The sequence below is a fragment of the Neovison vison genome, chromosome 11, assembly GCF_020171115.1.
Source record: "Neovison vison isolate M4711 chromosome 11, ASM_NN_V1, whole genome shotgun sequence".
In the NCBI taxonomy this organism is placed as follows: domain Eukaryota; kingdom Metazoa; phylum Chordata; class Mammalia; order Carnivora; family Mustelidae; genus Neogale; species Neogale vison.
The window spans coordinates 168,100,985-168,126,756 of NC_058101.1; the positions used below are offsets into that span (position 1 = coordinate 168,100,985).

Here is a 25,772-nt window from a genome sequence, read left to right on the forward strand (position 1 = left end):
TTTGAGATCTTTGTACATGTCTTGGTTCACTAGACACTCTGACAATTCTCTACAAACTCAATTTGTTCACCTGGATCTGGACATTTGGAGATGGCAAGGGTAGAGATGGGACTTGAGGAGAATTTATAGAGGACTAGTCCAAAAGGACCAATATATTTTAGAGCTTCCCAGAACACTTTCTAATGACCTGAAAGGATTCTGGATATTCTTAGATCTAGTTACAAAAACATTCTCAAATGTTATCAAAGTTCTTTAATTATCCATTTTTTAATGAAAATAACTTCAGTTCTCCGATAATTTCCATTAACATGCATGCCTCTTACTTTCTTTGTCCAGTAATAACTTGAATAGATCACCTGTGAGATATATACAAGGTTACAGAAAAGTGATAATTTTACTCAATTTACATCAGCTTGATATTAGCATTAAAGCAAAACTCTGGTAGGCCAATTGTCTTTAGTGTAGCTGTGAAACCTGGCAATTCCCCATCAGTTCTGATTCCTATTATGGCAAAGTGAAAGAAGTCATGTTTAATGATAAGAATCTATGAATCTCTTTCTATCTATCATCTATCCATCCACACATGCATATATATACACACACACTTATTTAGTCCTAAATTAATATAGATGTTGATATATATATTATACTTAAACATAAAAAAGTTTTTTTTTTAATAGGTAAGATTCTTCTTACAGGGTATATAATGAAAACATGATCTTTACTATGTATAGTGTGCGAAAGACCTCTTTGTATTAAAATATTTTAGGTTAGAGTGGCAAATCAATAGATAAAATCATCTTAAAAAATAGAGAATCTGTGATATCTGGATATGCTATAAAAATTAACAGCCCAATATGCTCTGTTTTCTCTTCAACTTATATAAGTTTTTCACCTTTCACTAAAAATTTCCATGGAGAGGAACAACTCTGAGTTAAGTCAGTTGTTTGATGCCTTGTTTTACCAGGGTTGAAAAAAAAGTTAAGAGCCCAGGCATTAGAAACTGATTACCTGGGTTTAAATTCCTGTCGTACAACAACATCCTAGCAGTATGATCCTGTGAAAAATCACTGAATATTTGTAAAATATGGTAATCATTATACTTAACCTTAGTGTCATTACTGAGAGAAAATAAAATAATCAGAGGTTATCACTATGCCTAGAACATGATAAATACCCGAGAGGTGTTGTATTTTTAACATTCTATTTCTCACATTGAAAATATATAATAATATTTTAAATTTTAAACAAGAATACTGATTTCCTATTGAATATTATTTAAAATTTACATTGATTGCATTGTAATCAACTTTATTTATTTATTTATTTATTTATTTTTATTGCAGCGCTTTCCACATCAGTTAATTATGGCTCAATTACAGTACATGGAAGATCTCCTCAAAACTGAGTGACTTAAAACAGCTTTCATTTGTTTTCTCTCATGCATCTGCAGTTCACCCATGCATCAGGTCATCTTGGCCAGACTTACCTGGGAGCACTGATTTATACTGGGAGGGGAACTGGCCTTGGCTCCTCCATATGCATTGGCCTCAAGTCTGCTTTATGTGAGGACATTCCAAGGCCCAAGTTGAAAGGAAAATTCTCCCAGGGCCATGATAGACTCACAAATGCCCTACTACACAAACATAGTTCAAACCTTAATTTACATCATATTTGTTAGTATCTCACTGGCTAAACAAGACATGGTGACAACCCAATACAACACAGAAGGGATGTAAACTTTATTAAGGCAGCAGTGAATATCTTTTTTTTTTTAGATTTTTTTATTTATTTGAAAGAGAGAGGTCACAAGCAGGCAGAGAGGAAGGCAGAGAGAGAGGAGGAAGCAGGCTCCCTGCCGAGCAGAGAGCCCTATGCGGGACTCAATCCCAGGACCCCGAGATCATGACCTGAGCCGAAGGCAGCGGCTCAACCCACTGAGCCACCCAGGCACCCCAGCAGTGAATATCTTTAAAGAGTGTTCTAATCTACTATACTCTGTTACTTTGAAAACTGTGTAATGTATCAATTAAATTTTGAACATTTAAAATATGTTGATAGCTATTAGTATGATTTTAATATTAATCCCCGATTTTTAAGGGGATTAATTGTTATCTCATAAATATTCCCTAATTTTTTAATAATCATTATCTCATAAATGTTCAAATCAGTCCTTCCAGGCAAGTGATACAAAATTGTGCACATTCTTTCTGCAATATCTAGCAAATATTCAGAGAGAAATCTCTGGGTCTGCTTGGGCTCTCAGAACTAAAAACAACAGTCTGGGGACTTAAAACAAAACATTTATTTTTTTCATAGTTCTGGAGGCTGGAGGACCAAGATCAGGAGATTGGTAGAGTCGGTTTCTTCTGGGGCTTCCCTTCTTGGCTTGCAGATGGCTACTTTCTTGCTATGTCTTCACATGGTCATCCCTGTGTGCGTGTCTAGTATCTCTGTGTATGTACCTGAATTACTTCTTCTTATACAGATACCACTCATATTGGATTAAGGCCCACTGTAAAAACAAAGCAAAACACAACTTAATTTTAACATAATCATATCTGTAAAGACCTTATTTCCAAATAGAGTTACATTTTGAGGTACTAAATGTTAGGCTTTCATTCAACACATAAGCATCGAGGAGATGAAATTCAGCCCATAATGGTATTTTTTTTAAAGATTTATTTATTTGAAAGAGAGAGTGTGTGACTAGGAGGGGTAGAGAGAGAAAGAATCTTAAGGAGACTCTGCATTGAGTGCAGATGTGGGGCTCAGCCTCATGACCCTGAGATCATGACCGGAGCTAAAACTAAGAGTCGGATACTCAATCAACTGTGCCATCCAAGGACCCCCACAACATGATTTTAAATTAAATATATATATATATGTATCACATATATATATATTTATGTGAGAGAGAGAGAGATCACAAGTAGGCAGAGAGGCAGGAAGATGCAGAGGGAGAAGTAGGCTCCCTGCTGAGCAAGGAGCCCGATATGGAACTCAGTCCTAGAATGCTGGGATCATGACCCGAGCCGAAGGCCGCCACTTAACCAGCTAAGCCACTCAAGTGTCCCAGAGAGAAAGAATCTTAAGGAGACGGTGCATTGAGTGCAGATTCGGGGCTCAGTCTCATGATCCTGAGATCATAATCTGAGCTAAAAGTAAGTCGGACACTCAATCAACTATGCCACCCAGGGGACCCCCACAACATGATTTTAAATTTTTAAAAAAATATATTTATTTATTTATGTGTGAGAGAGAGAAACAGAGAGAGAACATACACACACACACAGCACAAACAGGGTGAGAAACCTAGGAAGAGGGAGAAGCAGGTTCCCATGGGGCTGATTCCCAGGACCCTGTGATCATGACCTCAGCCGAAGGCAGAAACTTAACTGACTGAGACACCCAGGTGATCCACAACAGAATTTTTAAAAAATGTCTTTTAGGTGTTAGGAAACTCAAAAGATTGATCATTTCTGTTTAATACTGAGACATAAAGGAAAGGTATCTATCTCAACGGTCAGAGCAGTAGAGGTTTTAAATAGCAATGATGGTGCTGAGATTGAGATTCAGAACTGCGCTTCAGTCCAAATTCTACCAATAATTAGCAGATTTGTGTGGACTTAAGTAATGATAATTGGATTTTTTAAAAGTATAAGTAAATGCCACTAAAAGTGATTTGAAAAAAAAATGAAGTATTTAAGCACAGACACTTGGGTCTACTATCCATTAGAAGAAGGTCTTAATAATTAGGGAAGTTACTTAAATGGCTTATTTGAGACAGGCTATTTCACAACCACTCATTGTTTTCAAGGTTTATAAATCTAATTTTTCCTGGTTTCCAAATATCTCTGAATAATGTGATCAGTGTTTGCAATTTTTTTTAATGAATAACACAAAATTAAATGGTATTGCTTTTGGTTTTTATCTTTCTTATTTAGAGTAATATGTAAGTTTTGTTTTGTTTGTTTGTTTTTTTTCTTTATGAGCTGTGTTTCACTTACTATCCCTTTTTTGAATTTAAGGTTTTAAATGTGTAACCAAATCAGTTCACGTTCATGCCGTGTTCTCTAAGTCCAAGGTAAAATATCCACCATGCAATGGATGTCCAGCTCTCTGTCATTTTGAATTTATTCCAAGATTTTTCATATTTTCGACTTTAACCACTGTATTAAACCTGTGGGTTTCCTCTCTTATTTGCTTTTTCTGAGTAAAAAATTGTTTCCCAACCTCTTCTGTACACATCATAAAAATGATAGTTTTTTTCTCCATATGTCCATCCTTCCTTTTCTCCCTTCCTTTTCTCTTTATCCCTTTCTCTCGCTATGTTTTTTCATTTCTTTCTTCATTCTTGTCTGTCTCTATACATTTTAATAGATAAATCAAGAGACCTGTGAAATATTGGGAGGCAGATAAGGGAATAAAGAAATTTGAGATCAGAAATTAGATGTTGATATTACTACTTACTGAGATAATTTGCTAAAAAATTAAATAAGTATAACATAACCTTTTTCTTTTTATCATAATCCTATCTGAAAGGAATAGTTAAAAGAAACATCCTGTAAAGCCAATTCAGTGTAATATTTTAGATACTTAGGAGTTAACATTAAATATTTTAACAAATGGTTTAAATATATAATTCACCTAAGTTAACCCTGGTTTAAAGACTCTTTGGGGGAATTATAATAATGAAGAATACACTTTTTCTCTTTCTCTTTGAGGGATTTCTTATTAGAGTTTAGGAAGTTAAATCTTAAACTATAAGAAAATAAAATATCAAGCCTTGGTGAATATTTGATCTTGAGATAATAAATTAGACACAACTTCCTTATAGTGTGGTTTCCTTCCCATGCGTGCCATATTCTCTTCTCAGTGTTACATCATCTATTCCCATATCACCTATTCAAAATAAAGCAAAACCTCTACTGCAGGTAGAGGGGAAAAATGTGTTTAGGTATCCATTAATATACCACCCATTGTGACGTAAACATCCTAAATGCTTTTTTGTTTGTTTGTTTTTTGTTTGTTTGTTTTTTGTTTGTTTGTTTGTTTGTTTTGCTTGTTTGTTATGTCTGCAAATAACTAGTATATATGCTGGGCCTTAATTTATTATTAAAGGATCTACTGAAAGTTTGAAATTTTCTTGTGTTTACTCTTCCATCAATAGCAGCTCTAATGTGTCTGAGACTATACAGATTTATAACTCTGACCAAGAAAGTCTGAGAGGAAAAATTTGGATTAAGATACCATGAATCAATTCTACATATTCTCTTCTTTTTAGCCTAAAACAAACAAAATGGAAAAAGAGAGAGAAAGAGAAAAACAAATTAGTCTGGTAATTGAAGATATTGGTTTGTTTTAGAATTGGAGTAATTAATCCTACCTTCCATAAAAAGTAGAAAAAAATTCTCTTGGCTTACATAAGAAAGCCTTAGTTTTTGCTTACACAGCCTGACACAAGCCATGTGGCTTTTCTGGGTCACTTTTATGTAACAATGGCTTCCGATGCTAAAAGTCTTTCATTTTGTTGCTCCATTGTTCCCTAGGGCTCAATGATTCCCTGCTTCAGGATGACTGGGGAGCCAGAAAGATCCATTAGGCTCTTCAGGATGTCTTAATGGTCAAACCTGAAAGTAATACAATCCTTTGCCCAACATTTTCTTGGGAAGATGTCAGTCACAGGGACAAATTATTTGCAAGAGAGAATCTGACAAGTGAAAAGAGCTCATGATTTGGTGCAGTCATAATCTCTGCCAGTTTGGGAATGTTGGAAACCTACAAAAATGTGTTATGGAGATTGAGGTCAAAAAAGATCAACAAAGTGCTCTAATATATCAATAAAGGCAGAAATTATTGAGTTTAGGCCTAAGAAGAATCCTATGTTCAACTAAGCCAAATTCCTTATATGAGTGAGTAAATGAACGTCCACTCATTCATTTCTTCTTTCTTCTACTTAGCATTCACTTACTAAATGCTTTGTATATGTCAGGCTAGGCTCTCAGTTTATATATTGGAAATGAGATACCATTTCTGCTTTAAGGAAGTTCAGAGACTTTGGAGAATATCACTAGTTAACAATGCACGTTTAATGAATGTATATGCAGGGTGCTGTGTGAGCATAAAAGAAAACACCACATTCTACATGAAAATCAGGATTCAAGACCTTGGAACAAAAAGAAGCAAGTTCACACAGAATCCTTAGGAAAACTCAAACCAACAGATTTGAATTGGGCAAGGGAGGAGGAAACACAGGCAAACCAAATCCCATTTTAAGTGAAAAGTGAAACTGGAATCATCAGAGAAACTCACATCGATCCCAAAGGTTACACGGAATCCGATGAAATGATTTGACTAAACTCTAGAATTCAGTTTGTAACCTGAAATTTAGGGCTGATTTCTAGAGTTCCAGCCCATTCCTCCTTCTTCTTAGAAAGATATATTGTAGGTAGGTTAAAAGCTTTGGCTGCGAAACTGGAATAAATTCTGTGTTCCAGTTTTAACTGTGTAAATGAGTTATTTGTTGAGCTCTTATTTTTCTCATCCAAGAAATGGGCTTAATAATAGTGTGGGGTTCGGCTCAGGCCATGATCCCAGGGTCCTGGGCTTGAGTCCCGCATCGGGTTCTCTGCTCAGCAGGGAGCCTGCTTCTCTTTCTCTCTCTCTCTCTCTCTCCCTCAATCTCTCTTGTTCTCTGCCTATTTGTGATCTCTGTCAAATAAATAAAAATAAAATCTTTAAAAAAAATAAGAGTGTGTGTGTGTGTGTGTGTATAAGCTCAACAAATAACTCATTTACATAGTTAAAACTGGAACTATGTAATTTAGATTAGTTCTTGGTTTATAATAATGACTCAATAAATATTTGCATACATTAATATTACTACCAGCTTAAGTATATAAGACATTGACTATTTATTAGGCCTCAATGATTTGAAGACTAATTCATTGATTCATTAATTTACTAAAACTCATTACATGGAAAGCTGAAGCCAAAGTCATATTATTTTGGATTGTGTGGTTTATTGGTTAAAACAACTCTGGTTGTTCAGTGCCATGGCTGCTTTGACAGTTTGTCCAAATGATCAAAACATTTTAAAGCTATTAAGTAGAAAGTACTATATGTTCCATAAGTATCATGATATGGAACATTTAAAAAACATTTATTGAGATTTAGGTATAGAGAAGCAGTATCTTTTTCTTAGTAATCATGACTTAAGAATATGTTAAAAATTTATCATTTGGTTATACAAGGGTCTCTTTACAGATTGTGGCATATGGACTATTAAATAAGAGTCCTGAGTGGCAATTCTAGAAGTGAAGCAGCAGTGTTTCATCATTACCTTACATTACAAGTTGCAATGAACTCATAAGAAGTGGGAATCTGTAAGGAGAAGATGGTTCAAAGAGTCAGACAACTTTGATTCTGAATTCTGACTGTACTATATATTAGTTGTGTGTCCTTCGGGTTGTTACTTAGAGTTCTGTACTGATTTCCTCCATCTTATTTTACTTTAAAGATTTATTTTTTTGAGAGAGAGAGAGATAGAGAGAGAGCAGGAGAGAGAGTGTGCATAAGTGGGGAGAGGCAGAGGGAGAGAATATGCAAGCCAGCTACTGCTGAGTGCAGAGCCAGACTTGGGGCTCAATGTCACAAAACATGAGACCATGACCTGAGCCGAAACCAAGAGCTGGACGCTTAACTAATGGAGCCATCCAGGCATCCTTAATTTTCCCCATTTTAGGAACAGAACAAAAAATTCATTCTATGTGGTGTTTTTTGTAAAAATCAAATGAACGATTTCTACATTTGTTCTAAGTACATGTCTTTAACATTATGACATATCTAAAATTAGAATCGGTTTTACCATAGGTAGCATGTCATAGTTTAATTGGTAATGTTTATCTTTTTTTCTCATGGATACATGAATTAATGATATGTCTTACAATTAATGGATTTGATAAAGTAGAAAAATACGCGGTTCATCCTAGTACTTAAGGGTGACATAGGTTTTATTTTCCTTTTTTTTCTGGTTCCTCTATGTCACAAATTATTTGTTCATCAAAGAACATGTCTAAGAGCCTGTGCAAATAAAGTAAATGAACAATCAGGAGAATTACCCAGATATATAATAGAAAGCATAAAATTTTAGAAAAATTAGCTGTGCAGCAGAGATGTTTGGATTTCAATTATGAAGACAAAAGTCAGTTTGTATTATGAAATTATTTATATAAAGGAGGTAGTAACAGGTATTACCTCTTTGAGGGATGTAATAGAAATGGTAACATCTTAGCATTAAAGAATCCTTGACCTTCTCAGGAAAGATTCATACTGTGACACCATGAATAAACTTAACTTCCTTTCTCAGCTGGTATGTGTCCATGTGTGCATGTGTGTGTGTGTGTGTGAAAAGAGAGACAGAGAGAGCATACATCTGTATGCCTAAATGTTCTTTCCCAACATCTAAAACATTGTATTCCCCATAATCTTAAGAGAATTCTTGAAACTATAAAGTAACTATTATAAGGGGGAAAGTCACCTTTCATTTAAAGTTAAAATTAGAAACATACTACAGTGGCATTATTTTTTAAACTTGCTTATGATATTTTAATCAGAGAACACTTTAAGAAGATTTTCAGAAATCTAATATTTAACACAGTTGAAAGCAGAGCTGCTCCTAAACAAGAGATAACACGATCCAACATCATCTCATTGGTTCCTTCCTTATGACCTTTCTCCTAGAAGGAATCCAGTGAAACTGGCTCTTTGGAGTAGCCAGGAGACAATCTGAAAACAACTTCCACAAAGTATAGGTGGGTAGAGTATAAAACTGCATGCTATCCTGTAAAGATGGAACTCTGTATTAGAATTTGAAAACAAAGTAAGAATGGTTCTAATATTTTTTTTCAATTTATTTATTTTCAGAAAAACATTATTCATTATTTTTTACCACACCCAGTGCTCCATGCAAGCCGTGCCCTCTATAATACCCACCACCTTGTACTCTAATATTTTTTATGATGATTTCATCTGTTTCTAATTTCAATAAAGATTCAACTACTATATGCATTCAGAAAAAGATAAGAAGATGTGTAAAATATTTTAGAATACTGTACCAGTTAAAGGAGTTATTATTGATTGATCATTCACTATAAATGTAGTTATACTTTAATTTGATAATTCAGAAGAAAATATGTTGATCCTGTAGCTCAATAACAAAATACATAACAAAAGCACAAGAAAAATCATTCATTGTCAGACTATACTTTGATAAAGATGATGGTATGGAAACTCTGCTTTTGAATTTAAGAATGGTATGAATTCTTTGAAACCTCAAAGGCATTAATACTGAATAGATAGTGATACTCTCTCTAAAGTATTAGCTACAGTTACTCAATATCCAGTTTACTTAAAAAATACTGCTTTATTTTAGTGGTGAGATTTCTTTGTAAAACAATAACCAATAAACACTGAACTCTAATAGAAAACAAATATTTTTTACGGATTTGTATTTAATATTGGTACATGCCATCTATACACCATTAGTTATTTTCCTTTTGTCTGCATTTTGGGATAATTATTTTTTAATATTTTATTTATTTATTTGTCAGAGAGAGAGAGCACAAGCAAGAGGTTGGGCAGGCAGAGAGAGAAGCAGACTTCCCATTGAGCAAGGAGCCCATTGTGGGACTTGATACCAGGAACCTAGGATTATAACCTGAGCCAAAGACAGTCACCCAACTGAGTGAGCCACCCAGGTGTCCCTGCATCTTGGTATTATTAACAGAATATCATTTTGTAAGTGATCCTATAGGTGTTTACTAACATTATTCAATATCTGTCTTTTATGTGTAAAAGAATGTATTTCTACTTAGCAACTATTTGTTAACACTAAGCATACAAGTAACATAGAAGAAACTGTTAGAAACTAGACTACCAACAGTCAGAATAATGAAAATTTTTAAAATTTGGATAATGCATATGATTCAGAATGTTTTATGAAAATCAGATGTAAAGCATTGATTTTTTGAAGGTAGTATTTGATCTGTATCAAACAATATGTGTATAGATACCCGTATATGAACATATTCAAATATATAACATAATTCAACACTAGATATACTGTCTGGAGATATTTTTTTTAGATTTTATTTATTTATTTGACAGAGAGAGAGATCACAAGTAGGCAGAGAGAGGCAGAGAGAGGAAGGGAAGCAGGCTCCCCACCAAGCAGAGAGCCCGATATGGGACTCAATCCCAGGACCCTGAGATCATGACCTGAGCTGAAGACAGGGGCTTAACCCACTGAGCCACCCACATGCCTTTGGAGATGTTTTTAATTACAAAATTAAATAATTTCCTATCACCTTTCTGTTTTAGAATAAAAGCAGTTTTTTTCCCTCTTACTGAAATATATAACATAAAACATTGTGTAACAATTGTATTGATTTCTTTATATATTGTAATATAATTGTGATTTAGCATTGGCACTCTATCATGGAATATAATTATCATTTCTTGTCTTAGTGGGAATAATTCAGATCTAATCTCATAGCAAGTTTGATGATTAAAATACATTATCGTCTATATTTAGTGTACCATGCAGTAGATCTCCAGGACTTACTTATCTACTAGCTGTAATTTGTACCCTGAAACAACATCTCTCCTATTCTTCCACCCCTCCCAGCCCCTGCTAAGCACAATTTTCCTGTTTTTACAAGTTTGCATAGTTTAGTTTTCACATTGAAGTGATACCATATAGTAATTGTCTTTGATTTATCACACTTAGCATAATGTCTTCAAGGTTATTCCATGTTATCACAAATGGCAGAATTTTCCTTCTTTCTCATGGCTGAATTATATTACACACACATGGGGTGCCTGGTTGCCTCAGTCACTTAAGCATCAGGTTCTTGGTTTAGGTTCAGATAATGACCTCAGGGTCTTGAGATCAAGCCCCATGTCCAGCTCTGTTCTTCACGGAAAGTCTGCTTGAGATTCTCTCCCACCCTCCTGTGTGCACACGCTGTTTCTCTCTCTCACTCCCTGTCTCCAATAAATAAATACATACATACATAAATAAAACTTTTAAAAATATTACATATGTACATTTTCTTTATGCATTCATATTTTTTGTTTTGTTTTTGTTTTTTTTAATCTTTTTTTTAAAGATTTTATTTATTTCTTTGACAGACAGAGATCACAAGTAGGCAGAGAGGCAGGCAGAGAGAGAGGGAAAAGCAGGCTCCCTGCTGAGCAGAGAGCCCAATGGGGCTTGATCCCAGGGTCCTGGGATTATGACCTGAGCTGAAGGCAGAGGCTTTAACCCACTGAGCCACCCAGGTGCCCATGCATTCATATTTTGATAAACACTTAGCTTGTTTCCTTTTCTTGGCTATTGTGAAAAATGTGGTAATAAACATAGGAGTGAAGATAGCTCTTTGAGTAATGATTTCACTTCCTTCATATATATACCCAGAAGTGGGATTGCTGAATTATATGATAGTTCTTCCTTTAATTTTTTATTAGTAAAAGTAAATAAATAACATATACATGCAGATGCTATATAGTGAAAGAAATAAATTTTCTTTTTTTTATTCATCTTAGAAATTCTCAGATACATGATGATAGGTGGCTGTGGGTAACAGAGTTAGTAAGAAAGAGTTACTAACAGAGTTCATAAAAGTTAGAGTTTCTGTGTTATATTATTAGTGAAAACTTATTTATAAAATTATGTGAAATAGAAGTAACATCTTTATATTTAGTACTGTTAAATTTACTACTTTTAAAATCAATAATTTAAGTATTTACATACATATTTACATATGCATAAATAAGGCAGAGACACAAGAGAAAGGCATTAGCAATTTAGAAAGAACAACTATGCATATGCATACATATTCAACAATCATTTTTTAATGGATTTCAGAGTTTATAAATATAGGGATTGTTTGGGATTAGAAAATAAGCATTAAAATAGAATATTATAAAGGCTAAAATATATGAGGAAATATTTAGAGATTTCCCAAATAATAGGATATGATAAAGTTGCTTTTTTCTCTTCCTATCTGGTATGTTTATTCTCACATGTTAAGCATAGAAGATTTCTTTTCCCTTCTTAGTCCTTCTAAGCACTAAACATAAATATGAATGGTTTAATATGAAAATGTGGTTCTATATTCCAGAGATTTTGTATTTACTTTGCTTGCTATTTGAAATCTCTTTAAGAATTTAAATCTAAACAATAATTATTTATTGCTGAACACATTACTCTAAAATTAGATGAGAATTTTTCAAACACCAAAATGACAATTCTTTTATTTTTGGTAAAATGCCACATTATTTAAAAACAATCAGAAAACAACAACAACAACAACATTAAAAAAGGCAACATTAATAGATTCTAAATATTGTGTTACTTAAATATAATGGCTTAAAATACTATTTTCCTGGAATGAAGAGCTTTTTTCTGCTGTTGAGAAACATATTATTATCCCTATATGCTGTAGGCAATCCCTCTCTGAAGCAACCACATTCTTGTAGAGAGGCTGACTTGAGTTAGGATAGAACAGCCTTTGTTATACCTCATTTACATCCTTTATTTAAAAAAGTGTCACTAACAACTTTCTAGTCTTACAATATAGATGAAGGGGTCATTAAAATGAATTATGCTGGATTATACTGGAGAGGTCAGAGAAACATCAAGGGTTGTATGCTGCCTCACTCTATCTTGAACAAGAATAATTACTTTGTGTGTTTTCCAAATAACTTCTACTGATACATGAGATTTAGGGGTTAAAAATGCACCAAACTGACACCTGATAGTAGACTTCCAGGCTTCCAAACAGTGAGAAAATAAATTTCTATCTTTAAAGCCACCCAATCTATGGGATTTTGTTATGGGAGCCTGAGCAGATGAAGACAAAGGTTACATAGCACACTGGACAAAAATCTGACTAACGCAATAATTAATATAATTATATACTCAGTTAAGAACTTACTTGCTATTCTCTGAGCAAGGGAGCACAAGAGTGGCCCATGGAGTCTCTGGTGTCCCAGACTCAGGTAGAGGTGAGCAGGGTGAAGCAGGAGCCCGCGGCAGAGCAGCTAGCATAGAGGGTAGCCAAGAATGAGGAGAATGAACACTCAGTCAGCTGTAAGCTCCCTGCCCAGAAGAGCAACCAGGAGATCCAGGAGCTGGACAAGGATGATAAGAGTCCATACAAGAACAAAGACACTCTGCTGGGCCACGTAGCAGTGTCTGCTGACCCTAATGTACCCAGTGTTGTTGTGGCCTGCCTAACCCTGGTGTGTAGCCTGGCCCTGGGTACCCTGGAGCTGGACCTGACAGGTAATCTGGAGAGCTTCAAGAAGCAGTCCTTGGTGCTGAAGGAGGGCAGAGAAAAATCTCTCTCCAGTGAACTGGGAAACTATGTCTGGCATGAAGTACATCCAGTACACATACAGGGAAGGCATCAAGATTGACAAGACAAATGATCTGGTGGGAAGCTCTGGGTCCCAAGCAGAGGAGTATAAGTTTCTGGCCCTCAGGGAAGAGACACCCAAGGATATGCTGGATTGTGGCAGGTACAAGTCCTGCTTCCCAGATGACAAGACTGTTCACCTCTCCTGGGAGTGGAATCTTACCATCAAATAGGAATGGGAGGACTGAGTCCTGGTCAGGGAGGTGAGCAAGCCTTCGGACAGATAAATGACTTTTCTGATGTGCCCCACTCCTACTGCTCCCACCCTCACCTCAACACCTTATCTGAGTGCAGACAGGTCGGCTCCCTGGCCAGCCCTCTCATCCCTCCTGGCCCTGCCTTCAGGACCCAGCCCCCTTGATGGTCTCGTCTTACTGCTTCTGCCTATTTCAGGGGAGTATTGGGAAGAGGGGACCTCCAGCACAGGCCTCCATCTCCACTTCTGTAACCCTTCAGGTTCCTCTACCCGTCCTAACCTGATCCAAGGCCCTAGCTTTTCCAAGGGAATCATGGGGTGCTTAGGTCCCTGTGGGTCTTCATTGTTGTCATGAATCTTCCTTTTCTTCTTCTGGGGTTAGATGGGAGCACGATTGGAGGCCTCTGGGGGGCCAGCTACCCTCCTTCTTTCACCTGTCTTGAGTCAATTCAACTACAGCTGTGGGTAACCATCTAACCATGATACTTAAACATGTGGAACGTGTGCTGTAGGGGCCGATATGAAACTCTAAATCCCTATGTTTGCGTGAGCATGGGGTCCTTTTTGGTCCCTGCCCCACTTGCAGTCCTGGAGGATGAGTGGGAGATGCTGGTCTTGCTCTCTTGCCACCAGAGACTAACCAGCTCCCTCTCCAGTCCAAGGCTATGGAGATGACTGCAGGGACTTGGGGAAAGCCAAACTGTCAAAACTGAAGTAGCTTCCATTCCCATCTGGGACGCCAAGTGTCCTCACAGCTCTGCCTTCTTTGTTCCAGTGGACAACAGTAGAGCCCACAACCCCAGCAGACAGCCCTCCCAGACAAGGCCAGTACCTGAGCCTTAGTTGTCTACCTGGGTCTGTCGGCCTGGAGTTGTATGTGTGGCTTGTCAGTATTTATTGCCTCTATTGCCTCTATATGGGCTGTCCTCTGGGCACCTGACCTGCCACCTCTGTCACCAGACTTGGTGGCACCATCCCTGCAGGCCCTCCCTAGATCCAGCCAGGACAACTGTGGTACTAAAGGCCAAAGTTGGAGCCCTCCCCTGTGCCTCCCTTCCCCTTCCCTCCCCCTTTCCTAGAATGTACAGGAGCCTGACTTTGCTTCTCCTTTTCTACCAGGAAATAAATTCCTAAAAAGGGAAAGAAAAAAAACAAAGAAATAAACTTGCTATCTCACATGGGAATAATGGCAGTTCCAAGTGTTTCTTAAGTATTTATTTATACCAGAGAACTTATAAAAGAATTAATTTAGATCAAACTAAACCCATTCATGGATAAACATACTCTTTTTTATTTCTTTTCCCAAATTTTTATTCAAATAAAAGTTAACATAGGGGCAGCAGGGTGGCTCAGTCACTAAGTGTCTGCCCCAGGTCATGATCCCAGGGCCCTAGGATCAAGCACTGCATCCGACTCCCTGAGCTGCAAAGAGCCTGCTTCATTTTTCTTTTTCTTTTTCTTTTTTTAATTATTATATCTTTTTTCAGTGTTCCAAAATTCATTCTTGATGCACCACACCCAGTGCTCCATACAGCACATGCCCTCCCTAATACCCACTACGAGTCTCACCCAACCCCCCCACTCCCTTCCCCTCAAAAACCCTCAGTTTGTTTCTCAGAGTTCACAGTCTCTCATGGTTTGTGTCTCCCATTTGATTTCCCCCAGCTCACTTCTCTCCTTCTCCCAACATCCTCCATATTATTCCTTATGCTCCACAAGTAAATGAAACCATGATATAATTAACTCTCTCTGTTTGACTTATTTCACTCAGCATAATCTCTTCCCAGTCCCATCTATGTTGATACAAAAATTGGGTATTCATCCTTTCTAATGGAGGCATAATACTCCATTATATATATGGGCCATATCTTCTTTATCCATTCGCCCATTGAAGGGCATCTTGTATCTTTCCACAGTTTGGTGACTGTGGGCATTGCTGCTATGAATATTGTGGTACAGATAGCCCTTCTTTTCACTACATCTATATCTTTGGGGTAAATACCCAGGAGTGCAATGGCAGGGTCATAGGGTAGCTCTATTTTTAATTTCTTAAGGAACCTCTGCACTGTTTTCCAAAGTGGCTGCACCAACTTGCATTCCCACCAATACTGTAAGAGGGTTTCCCTTTCTCCACATCCTCTCCAACACTTGTTGTTTACTGTCTTATTGATTTTGGCCATTCTAACTGGTGTAAGGTGGTATCTCAATGTGGTTTTGATTTCAATCTCCCTGATGGCTAATGATGATGAACATTTTTTCATGTGTCTGATAGCCATTTGTATATCTTCTTTGGAGAAGTGTCTGTTCATGTCTTCTGCCCTTTTTTTGACATGATTATCTATTTTGTGTGTGTTGAGTTTGAGGTGTTCTTCATAGATCTTGGTTATCAGTTCTTTGTCTGTAGTGTCATTTGGAATATCTTCTCCTATTCCGCGGGTTGCCTCTTTGTTTTGTTGACTGTTTCCTTTGCCATGCAGAAGCTTTTCTTTTTTCAATTTATTTATTTTCAGAAAAACATTATTCATTATTTTTTCACCACATCCAGTGCTCCATGCAAGCCGTGCCCTCTATAATACCCACCACCTGGTACCCCAACCTCCCACCCCCCCGCCACTTCACACCCCTCAGATTGTTTTTCAGAGTCCATAGTCTCTCATGGTTCACCTCCCCTTACAATTTACCCAAATTCCCTACTCCTCTCTAACGCCCCTTGTCCTCCATGCTATTTGTTATGCTCCACAAATAAGTGAAACCATATGATAATTGACTCTCTCTGCTTGACTTGTTTCACTCAGCATAATCTCTTCCAGTCCCGTCCATGTTGCTACAAAAGTTGGGTATTCATGCAGAAGCTTTTGAACTTGATGAAGTCCCAAAAGTTCATTTTTGCTTTTGTTTCCTTTGCCTTTGGAGACATAGCTTGAAAAAAGTTGCTGTGGCCAATGTTGAAGAGGTTACTGCCTATATTCTCCTCTAAGATTTTTGATAGATTCCTGCCTCACATTGAGACCTTTTATCCATGCAGGCCTCGATCCCTGGACCCTGAGATCATGGCCTGAGATGAAGACAGAGGCTTTAACCCACTCAGCCACCCAGGTGCCCCAGAAGTTTTGTTTTAGTTTTTTTTTTTTTTTTTTTTTTTTTTTTTTTTTTTTTTTTTTTTTTTTTAATCTTGATGAAGTCCTAGTAGTTCATATCTACTTTGCTTCACTTGACTTGAGTAAAGGAAGTTGCTGTGGACAATGTCAAAGAGGTTACTGCCTGTTTTCTCCTCTAGGATTTTGATGGTTTCCTGTCACACTTAAGTCATTCTTCCATTTTGAATTTATTTTTGTGCATGGTGTAGGAAAGAGGTCCAGTTTCATTCTCTTACATGTTAGTGTCCAGTTTTCGGAACAACATTTGTTGGAGGCTGTCTTTTTTTCCACTAGATATTTTTTTCCTGATTATTTGAAGATAAGTTGACCATATAGTTATTGGATGATTTCTGGGTTTTCTATTCTGATCTTTGATCTATGCGTCTTTTTTTGTGCTAGTGCCATACTGTTTTGATCACTACAGCTTTGTAATATAGCTTGAAGCCTGGAATTGTGATGTCTCCAGATTTGCTTTTCTTTTTCAGGATTGCACTGGTTATTCAGGATCTGTTGTGGCTCCTTACAAACTTTAGGATTGTGTGTCTGGAATTGTGATGTCTCCAGATTTGCTTTTCTTTTTCAGGATTGCATTGGTTATTCAGGATCTGTTGCGGCTCCTTACAAACTTTAGGATTGTGTGTTCTAGATCTATTAAAAATGCTGATGATATTTTGATAGGGGTTACATTAATTGTATAGACTGCCCTTAGTTATATGGATATTTTAACAATATTTGTTTATCGAATCCATGAACACGTAATTTTTTTTCCATTTTTTTCTGTCATCTTCAATTTCTTTCACTGCTGTTTTATAGTTTTCAGAGTATAGATCTTTTTCCTCTTTGGTTAAGTTTATTCCTGATATCTTCTCAATTTTGATGCACTTGTAAATGGGATTGATTCCTTATTATCCCTTTCTGCTGTTTCATTATTGGTGTATAGAAATGTAACAGACTTCTGTACATTGATTTTCTGTCCTGTGACTTTACTGAATTTGAGTATAAGTCCTAGCCAATTTTTATTGGAATCTTTCAGTTTTCTTCTGCAAATAGTGAAAATTTGACTTCTTTCTTGCTGGATGACTTTTATTACTTTTTGTTGTATGATTACTGATGTTAGGCTTCTAGTACTATGTTAAATAACAGTGGTGAGAGTGGACATCCCTGTCCTATTCCTGACCATAGAGGGAAAATCTCTCAGGTTTTCCACATTGAGGATATTAACTATTGGTTTTTTCATTTGTGGCCTTTTTATGTTGCAGTATGTTCCCTCTGTCCCTACTTTGTTGAAGATTTTTATCATGAATGGATGTGCTCTGTCAAGTGCTATTTCTGTATGTATTGAAAGGATCATATCATTTTTATACTTTCTTTAACTAATGTAGGTATAACACATTGATTGATTTGTGAATATTGAAACACCTTAGCAACCCAAGAATAAATCCCACTTGATCATGGTGGATGGCTCTTTTAATGTATTGTAGGATTCTATTTGCTAGTATTTTGTTGAGAATCTTTACATCCAAGTTCATCAGGGATATTGATCTGTAATTCTCTTTGTTAGTGGAGTCTTTGTCTTGTTTTGAAATCAGGGTAATGTTGACCTCATAGAATGAATTTGGAAGTTTTCCTTCCATTGTTGTGTTTAGGTATTAACACTTCTTTAAATGTTTGGTACGATTCCCTTGAGAAGCTATCTGGCCCTGGACTTTTGTTTTTGGGAGATTTTTTGATCACTGATTTAATATTTTTGCTGATTGTGGGTCTGTTCAAGTTTTCTATTTCTTCCTGTTTCAGTTTTGGTAGTTTTGTTTGTTTGTTTTGTTTTGTTTTGTTTTGTTTTGTTTTAAAGATTTGATTTATTTGATAGAGTACAAGCAGTGAGAGCACCAGGCAGAAGGAGAAGCAGGCTCCTGGCTGAGCAGAGAACCTGACATGGGACTTGATTCTAGGCCCCTGGGATCATGACCTGAGCCAAAGGCAGATTCTTAACTGACTGAGCCACACATGCACCCTCAATTTTGGTAGTTTATATGTTTCCAGGAATTTATCCATTTCTTCCAGATTGTCCAATTTGTTGGCATATAATTTTTCATAATATTCTCTTATAATTATTTGTATTTCTGAGGAGTTGATTGTGATTTCTCCACTCTCTTATGTGATTTTTTTAAAAATTTACATTCCATCCCTTCTTTTGGTAGGTCTGGCTAGGAGTTTATCAATTTTTTTAATAAAGACTTTATTTATTATTTATTTATTTATTTATTTATTTAAGAGAAGGAGAGTGCAGAGGGAGAGTGAGAGAAGGAAGTAGACTCCCTGCTGAGCAGAGTGTCCCATTTGGGGCTCAATCCCAGAACCCCAAGATCAAGACCTGAAGCTGAAGGCACACACTTAAGCAACTAAACCACCCAGGTGCCCTGGCATTTATCGAATTTATTACTCTTTCTAAAGATCCAGCTCCTGGTTTCATTGATCTGTTCTGTGTTTTGTTTTATTTTTAGTTTCTATTTCATTTATATACTCCTTTATTTATTTATATTGTTTCTAATTTTTATTATTTTCTCTCTTCTGCTAGCTTTAGGTTTTATTTATTGTTCTTCTAGCTCTTTTAGGTGTAAGGGTAAATTATTTATTTATGATTTTTCTTGCTTCTTTAAGTAGGCCTGTATTGCAGTATACTTCCCATATGTGATCACTTTTGCTGCCTCCATGTTTTCATTTTCATGTTTTCATGTATTTTTCAACGTCTTCTTCATGTTTTAATTTTCATGTTTTCACATATTTTTTAACGTCTTTGATTTCCTGGTTGACCCATTTGTAATTTAATAGCGTGTTGTTTAAACTGCATGCATTGTGGTCTTTCCAAGTTTTTCCTTGTGGTCGACTTCAAGTTTCATAGTGTTGTGGTCAGAAAATATGCATAGTATATCTCAATCTTTTTGTACTTATTAAGTCCTGATTTGTGACCTAGTATGTCATCTGTTCTGGAGAATGTTTCATATGCACTTGAAAAGAGTGTGCGCTCTCCTGCTTTTTATGAAATGTTCTGAATATATTTTTTTCCTTTTCTTTCCAATTTATTTATTTTCAGAAAAACAGTATTCATTATTTTTTCACCACGCCCAGTGCTCCATGCAAGCCGTGCCCCCTATAATACCCACCACCTTGTACCCCAACCTCCCACCCCCCCGCCACTTCAAATCCCTCAGATTGTTTTTCAGAGTCCATAGTCTCTCATGGTTCACCTCCCCTTCCAATTTACCCAAAAGCACATACCCTCCCCAATTTCCATAACCCTACCCCCCTTCCCCCAACCCCCCTGCCCCCAGCAACCCACAGTTTGTCTCATGAGATTAAGAGTCACTTATGGTTTGTCTCCCTCCGTATCCCGTCTTGTTTCATGGATTCTTCTCCTACCCACTTAAGCCCCCATGTTGCATCACCACTTCCTCATATCAGGGAGATCATATGATAGTTGTCTTTCTCCACTTGACTTATTTCGCTAAGCATGATACGCTCTAGTTCCATCCATGTTGTTGCAAATGGCAAGATTTCATTTCTTTTGATGGCTGCATAGTATTCCATTGTGTATATATACCACTTCTTCTTGATCCATTCATCTGTTGATGGACATCTAGGTTCTTTCCATAGTTTGGCTACTGTGGACATTGCTGCTATAAACATTCGGGTGCACGTGCCCCTTTGGATCACTACGTTTGTATCTTTAGGGTAAATACCCAGTAGTACAATTTCTGGGTCATAGGGCAGTTCTATTTTCAACATTTTGAGGAACCTCCATGCTGTTTTCCAGAGTGGTTGCACCAGCTTGCATTCCCACCAACAGTGTAGGAGGGTTCCCCTTTCTCCGCATCCTCGCCAGCATCTGTCATTTCCTGACTTGTTGATTTTAGCCATTCTGACTGGTGTGAGGTGATATCTCATTGTGGTTTTGATTTGTATTTCTCTGATGCCGAGTGATATGGAGCACTTTTTCATGTGTCTGTTGGCCATCTGGATTTCTTCTTTGCAGAAACGTCTGTTCATGTCCTCTGCCCATTTCTTGATTGGATTATTTGTTCTTTGGGTGTTGAGTTTGTTAAGTTCTTTATAGATTTTGGACACTAGTCCTTTATCAACTCTATGGTCAACTAATCTTTGACGAAGCAGGAAAGAATGTCCAATGGAAAAAAGAGAGCCTCTTCAATAAATGGTGTTGGGAAAATTGGACAGCCACATGCAGAAAAATGAAATTGGACCATTTCCTTACACCACACACAAAAATAGACTCAAAATGGATTAAGGACCTCTATGTGAGAAAGGAATCCATCAAAATCCTTGAGGAGAACACAGGCAGCAACCTCTTCGACCTCAGCCGCAGCAACATCTTCCTAGGAACATCGCCAAAGGCAAGGGAAGCAAAGGCAAAAATGAACTATTGGGATTTAATCAAGATCAAAAGCTTTTGCACAGCAAAGGAAACAGTTAACAAAATCAAAAGACAACTGACAGAATGGGAGAGGATATTTGTTCTGAATATATTAAATCCATCTGATACAGTTTGTCATTCAAAGCCATTGTTTCCTTGTTGATTTTCTGCTTAGATAATCTGTCCATTGATGTAAGTGTGGTGTTAAAGTGCTCTCCTATTGTTACATCATTATCAATGAGTTACTTTATGTTATTGATTATTTTATTTTCATCCTTCCATTTTGGGGTGTTAAATGTTTGCAATTGTTAGTTCTTCTTGTTACATAGTCCTCTTTATTATTATATGGTGCCCTTCTTCATCTCTTATTACAGTCTTTGACTTAAAATCTAGTTCATCTAACATAAGTATGGCTACTTCAGTGTTCTTTTGACTTCCATTTGCATGATAAATGTCTCTCCATCCCCTCAATTTCAATATGCTTGTGTCTTTAGGTCTAAAATGAGTTTCTTGTAGGCAACTTATAGGTGTGTGTGTGTGTCTCTCTTTTTTTAATCCATTCTGACAGCCTGGGTCTTTTGATTGAAAAATTTAATGCATTTAATTCAAGGGAATTATTGATAGATATACATTTAATATCATTTTATTACTTTTTTGTTGTTGTTTCCTGGAGATTTCCTCTGTTCTTTTCTAGTCTTTGTCACTTTGATCTTTCTTTGCCACTCAGTGAGTTTCTTGCAGGTCTGATTTAATGGTCAGGAACTCTTTAGTTTTTGTTTGTCTGGGAAACTCTTTATCTCTCCTTCTATTATGAATAATAGGGAATCTGGATAGAGTGTTCTTGGCTGCAGATTTTTCCCATTCAGCACATGGAATATATCATACCACTCTCTTCTGGCTTGCCAAGTTTCTGTGGAGAGATCTGCTGCTAACCTTATCTCTCTTCCCTTGTAAGTTAGGGGCTGCTTTTGTTTTGCAATTTTTAAGATTTTTTTTTCTCTATCTCTATATTTTGCAGATCAGTATGTCTTGGTGTTGGCCTACTTTTGTCGATTTTGAAGGGAGTTCTCTGTGCCTCCTGGATTTAGAAGTCTGTCTCCTTCCCCAGATTAGGGACGTTTTCAGCTTTAATTTCTTTAACTAAAACTACTGTCCCCTGTCTCCCTCTTTTTCTTCTGTGACTCCTATGATATGAATTTTACTATGTTTCATGGAGTCACTGATTTCCCTGAATCTACTCTCATGAAGTATAATTCTTCCTTATCTCTTTTGTTCAGCTTCATTATTTTCCATAATGCTGTCTTTGGTATCATTTATTCACTCTTCTGGTTCTTCCATCCTTGTGGTGATTACATCTGGTTAGTCTTGAATCTGAGTTATTACATTTTTCATTCTGATTAATTTTATTTCTTTTATCTCTGTAGTAAGTTTTTTTTTTTTTTAATGTTTCACATGCTTTTCTCAAGCTTAATGAGTATCCTTGTGTTGCTTTAAATTCTGGATCAGTCATATTACTTGTATCTGTTTTGATTGGATCTCTAGCCATCACCCTTTCTTGTTCTTTCTTTTAGGATGAATTCTTCCATCTCAACATGTCTTCTAAGTCTCTGTCTTCTTCTATGTGTTAGAAAAGTCTGTTATATTTCCTGCTTCTAAGATTAATGGCTTTAAGATTTTATTTGTTTATTTGAATGAAAGAGAAAGAGGGAGAGAAAACTAGTGGAGCAGGGAGGGAGGAGCAGAGGAAGAGGAAGAAGCAGGCTCCTCACTGAGCAGAGAGCCTGATGTAGACCTCGATCCCAGAATCCCAGGATCCCAGGATCCCAGGATCATGACTTGAGCTGAAGGCAGATGTTTAACTGACTGAGACACCCATACTCCCAATAATGGATTTATGAAGAAGAGGTCATGTACTGTCCAGAGCCTGGAACTTCAGGAGTTTCTCTGATGTGTGCTGTATGCAGTCTGCTGTTGTGTTTTGACAGTTCTGTCCATCAGGCCAGATGTCTGCACAGGCTCTTCTTGCCTACAGTGGGGAGTATTTGGATCTTGGCCAGAGTATGACAAGTTTTAACTAGGTGTGCTCTGTTCTGCTTGTTATATGAGACCTGATGCTACTTGCATTAGAACATGTCTTGCAGAAATCTCTGGTCTATAATTGTGGTGTGTGTGTGTGTGTGTGCTGTGTGTATTGGGGGTGGGGGTTCTGCAGTCTTCTGGGGATGGAGCCTACTGTGCTGGTCCTTAGGCACATTTGCCCAGGAAAAGCAATACCAGCAAAGTACAGGTGGGTGGGGCTTGGTGAAAGCAGGTTAGGCACCATTGTTGGCACTTTGCTGCTCACTGTAGTTGGTTTATGCTGAGGGACAAGAGAGAAAATGGTGCCATCCAGCTCCTTTGTCCCTGGAGAGGAGTCTCTGTGCATGCTGCTCTTAGAAAAGCACTCCTGGAAGAATGAATAATTTTCCCTTATGTATTCATGTGTCCTAAGTATTTTTCAGATTTTTTTTTTTTCATGCTGCCTGTCTCTGGGTTTCTTGCCTGCCTGGCACAGGGCAATGTACTTTGGGCTCTATCTCAGCCACGCCTGCTGACTTTTAAAACTCAATACTTTAGGGAATTGGTGTATCAGGGATTCATGCTGGTCTTCTGGGGGAGGGTTTTGCTGGGCTGGGACTGATGTAGGTTTCACTAATAATGGCAGTTGTGCCAGAGCACAGGGCCATGGAATTTGGAGCAAAGCAGACTAAACACCCAGTGTCTGGGTTCACATCTTCAGCAGGTGTCTTTGTGCTTATGGTAAGGGACTGAGGAAGGAAATGGCACCCACTGGCTCTTTTGTCCTTAGAGAGACACCTGTGTGAAGGCTACCTCTCACAGAAGCACTCTTGGAAGAGGGAACAGTCCCTCTCTTTGTGCTTTATGTGACCCTAAGATTGTTCTGTCTGCCTTTTTTTCTGGAGTAGGACGTGCCCTCAGGACTCTGTCCCAGGCATGCCCACTGACCTCTAAAAATTTCAGTCTTTGAGCCCCACTGGTTGAAAAACCTTATGAAAATCAGCCTCTCTTGTTTTTCCAGCCAATGGGTTTGGAGAATTTGTTTTCCTTGTGTATTCTCTGTACTCTACTTTCTCTCCCTTCTCAGACACTCCTGTGCACAGTAGTTTTATGTTACAACATAGCAAAAATAAGGTTCAGAGTAACATGTCAGAATGTGTATTAAAATACAGTGTTCTCAATTTCTTTATTGAGTTTATATGAACTTATAATTCAGGTTATCTTTTCATTATTATCATTAAAGAAGAAATTCAAAATATAGAATCTTTTTGAAACTCACATTGAAATAGGGTATTAATTTGGGGCACCTGAGTGGCTCAGTCAGTTAAACATCTGCCTTCAGCTCAGGTTGTGATTTTAAGGTCCTGTATTGGGTTCCCTGCTCAGAGTGGAGCCTGCTTCTCCCCCTGTTCCTCCCCCTCATGCTCATGCTCACTCTCTCTCAAATAAATAAATAAAAATCTTTAAAAAGTGAAATAGGGCATCAGTTTAATTGAACCTATAAATATAGTTAAAATTCCTATTTAGAAATAATTAGGAGATATTTATTTTTCAGGGTAAATGTATTTTTATACTAAAATTACAATTTCAACATCATGGAGAAATATTTTTTTCCTAAAATAATACATGAATTAAGAATGTTTTATTGTGTGATTGGATTATATACATTATCTTGCAGGAATAGTAGACATGAAATCAATTTATGATGAAACCATAATTTTTTAAAAGATTTTTATTTATTTATTTGACAGAGATCACAAGCAGGCAGAGAGGCAGGCAGAGAGAGAAAGAGTGGAAGCACGCTCTCTGATGAGCAGAGAGCCCAGTGTGGGGCTCAATCCCAGGACCTTGGGATCATGACCTGAGCCAAAGGCAGAGGCTTTAACCCACTGAGCCACCCAGGAACCCCTAAGCCATAAATTTAAAAACTACCAGATGAGTTACTCTTCTCAATGTAAGAGAAAGAAGAGTGGGGAAAAAAAAAGTGTAAGAACAATATAGGAAATTCGAAATTATATATAGCATTGTGGACTCCACATATTCAAACTTTTCTCTTTGGAACAATTTTGATAACATTCAATATGAGTCTGATCAATGTAACAGTTACAAAGTGGTCCTTTGTATAACTAGGATCCATACAATAATATACTGTGATTATGGGCTTCCTAAAAGGTATAAATCCAGAAGTACTCAGTGGCCCAGCAACATCCAAAGCAGCTTCAGTTCAGGACTGATCCAGCCCCAGAAAGCTCCTAATTATTAGAAAGGTCTATTTATTTATTCTAGGTGTTACCTTATATACTCAGGAACTTATTGTGTTGAGAAATAGAGATTCCAGTTTATAGCTAACTGAGTTCTCAGCTAATGGTTGTTAATATACAGTATAAAAATGGTGGTTTAAAGCTAAATTTTTGTTCTTTGACTTTGGATTATGTAAGTGGGAATTATCTAATGAAATAGGATTCAGA

General features: G+C 37.0%; 1 non-coding gene and 1 pseudogene across 1 annotated transcript; both read left to right on the top strand.

The window, feature by feature from the left end:
* The first annotated feature begins 857 nt into the window (after positions 1–857).
* LOC122890672 lies at positions 858–971 on the top strand. Its single transcript, XR_006381122.1, has one exon. It is a non-coding gene; the product is annotated as a U5 spliceosomal RNA (small nuclear RNA).
* A 12,070-nt stretch (positions 972–13,041) lies between these two features.
* On the top strand, positions 13,042–13,675 carry LOC122890354 (annotated as a pseudogene).
* Positions 13,676–25,772: the final 12,097 nt, after the last annotated feature.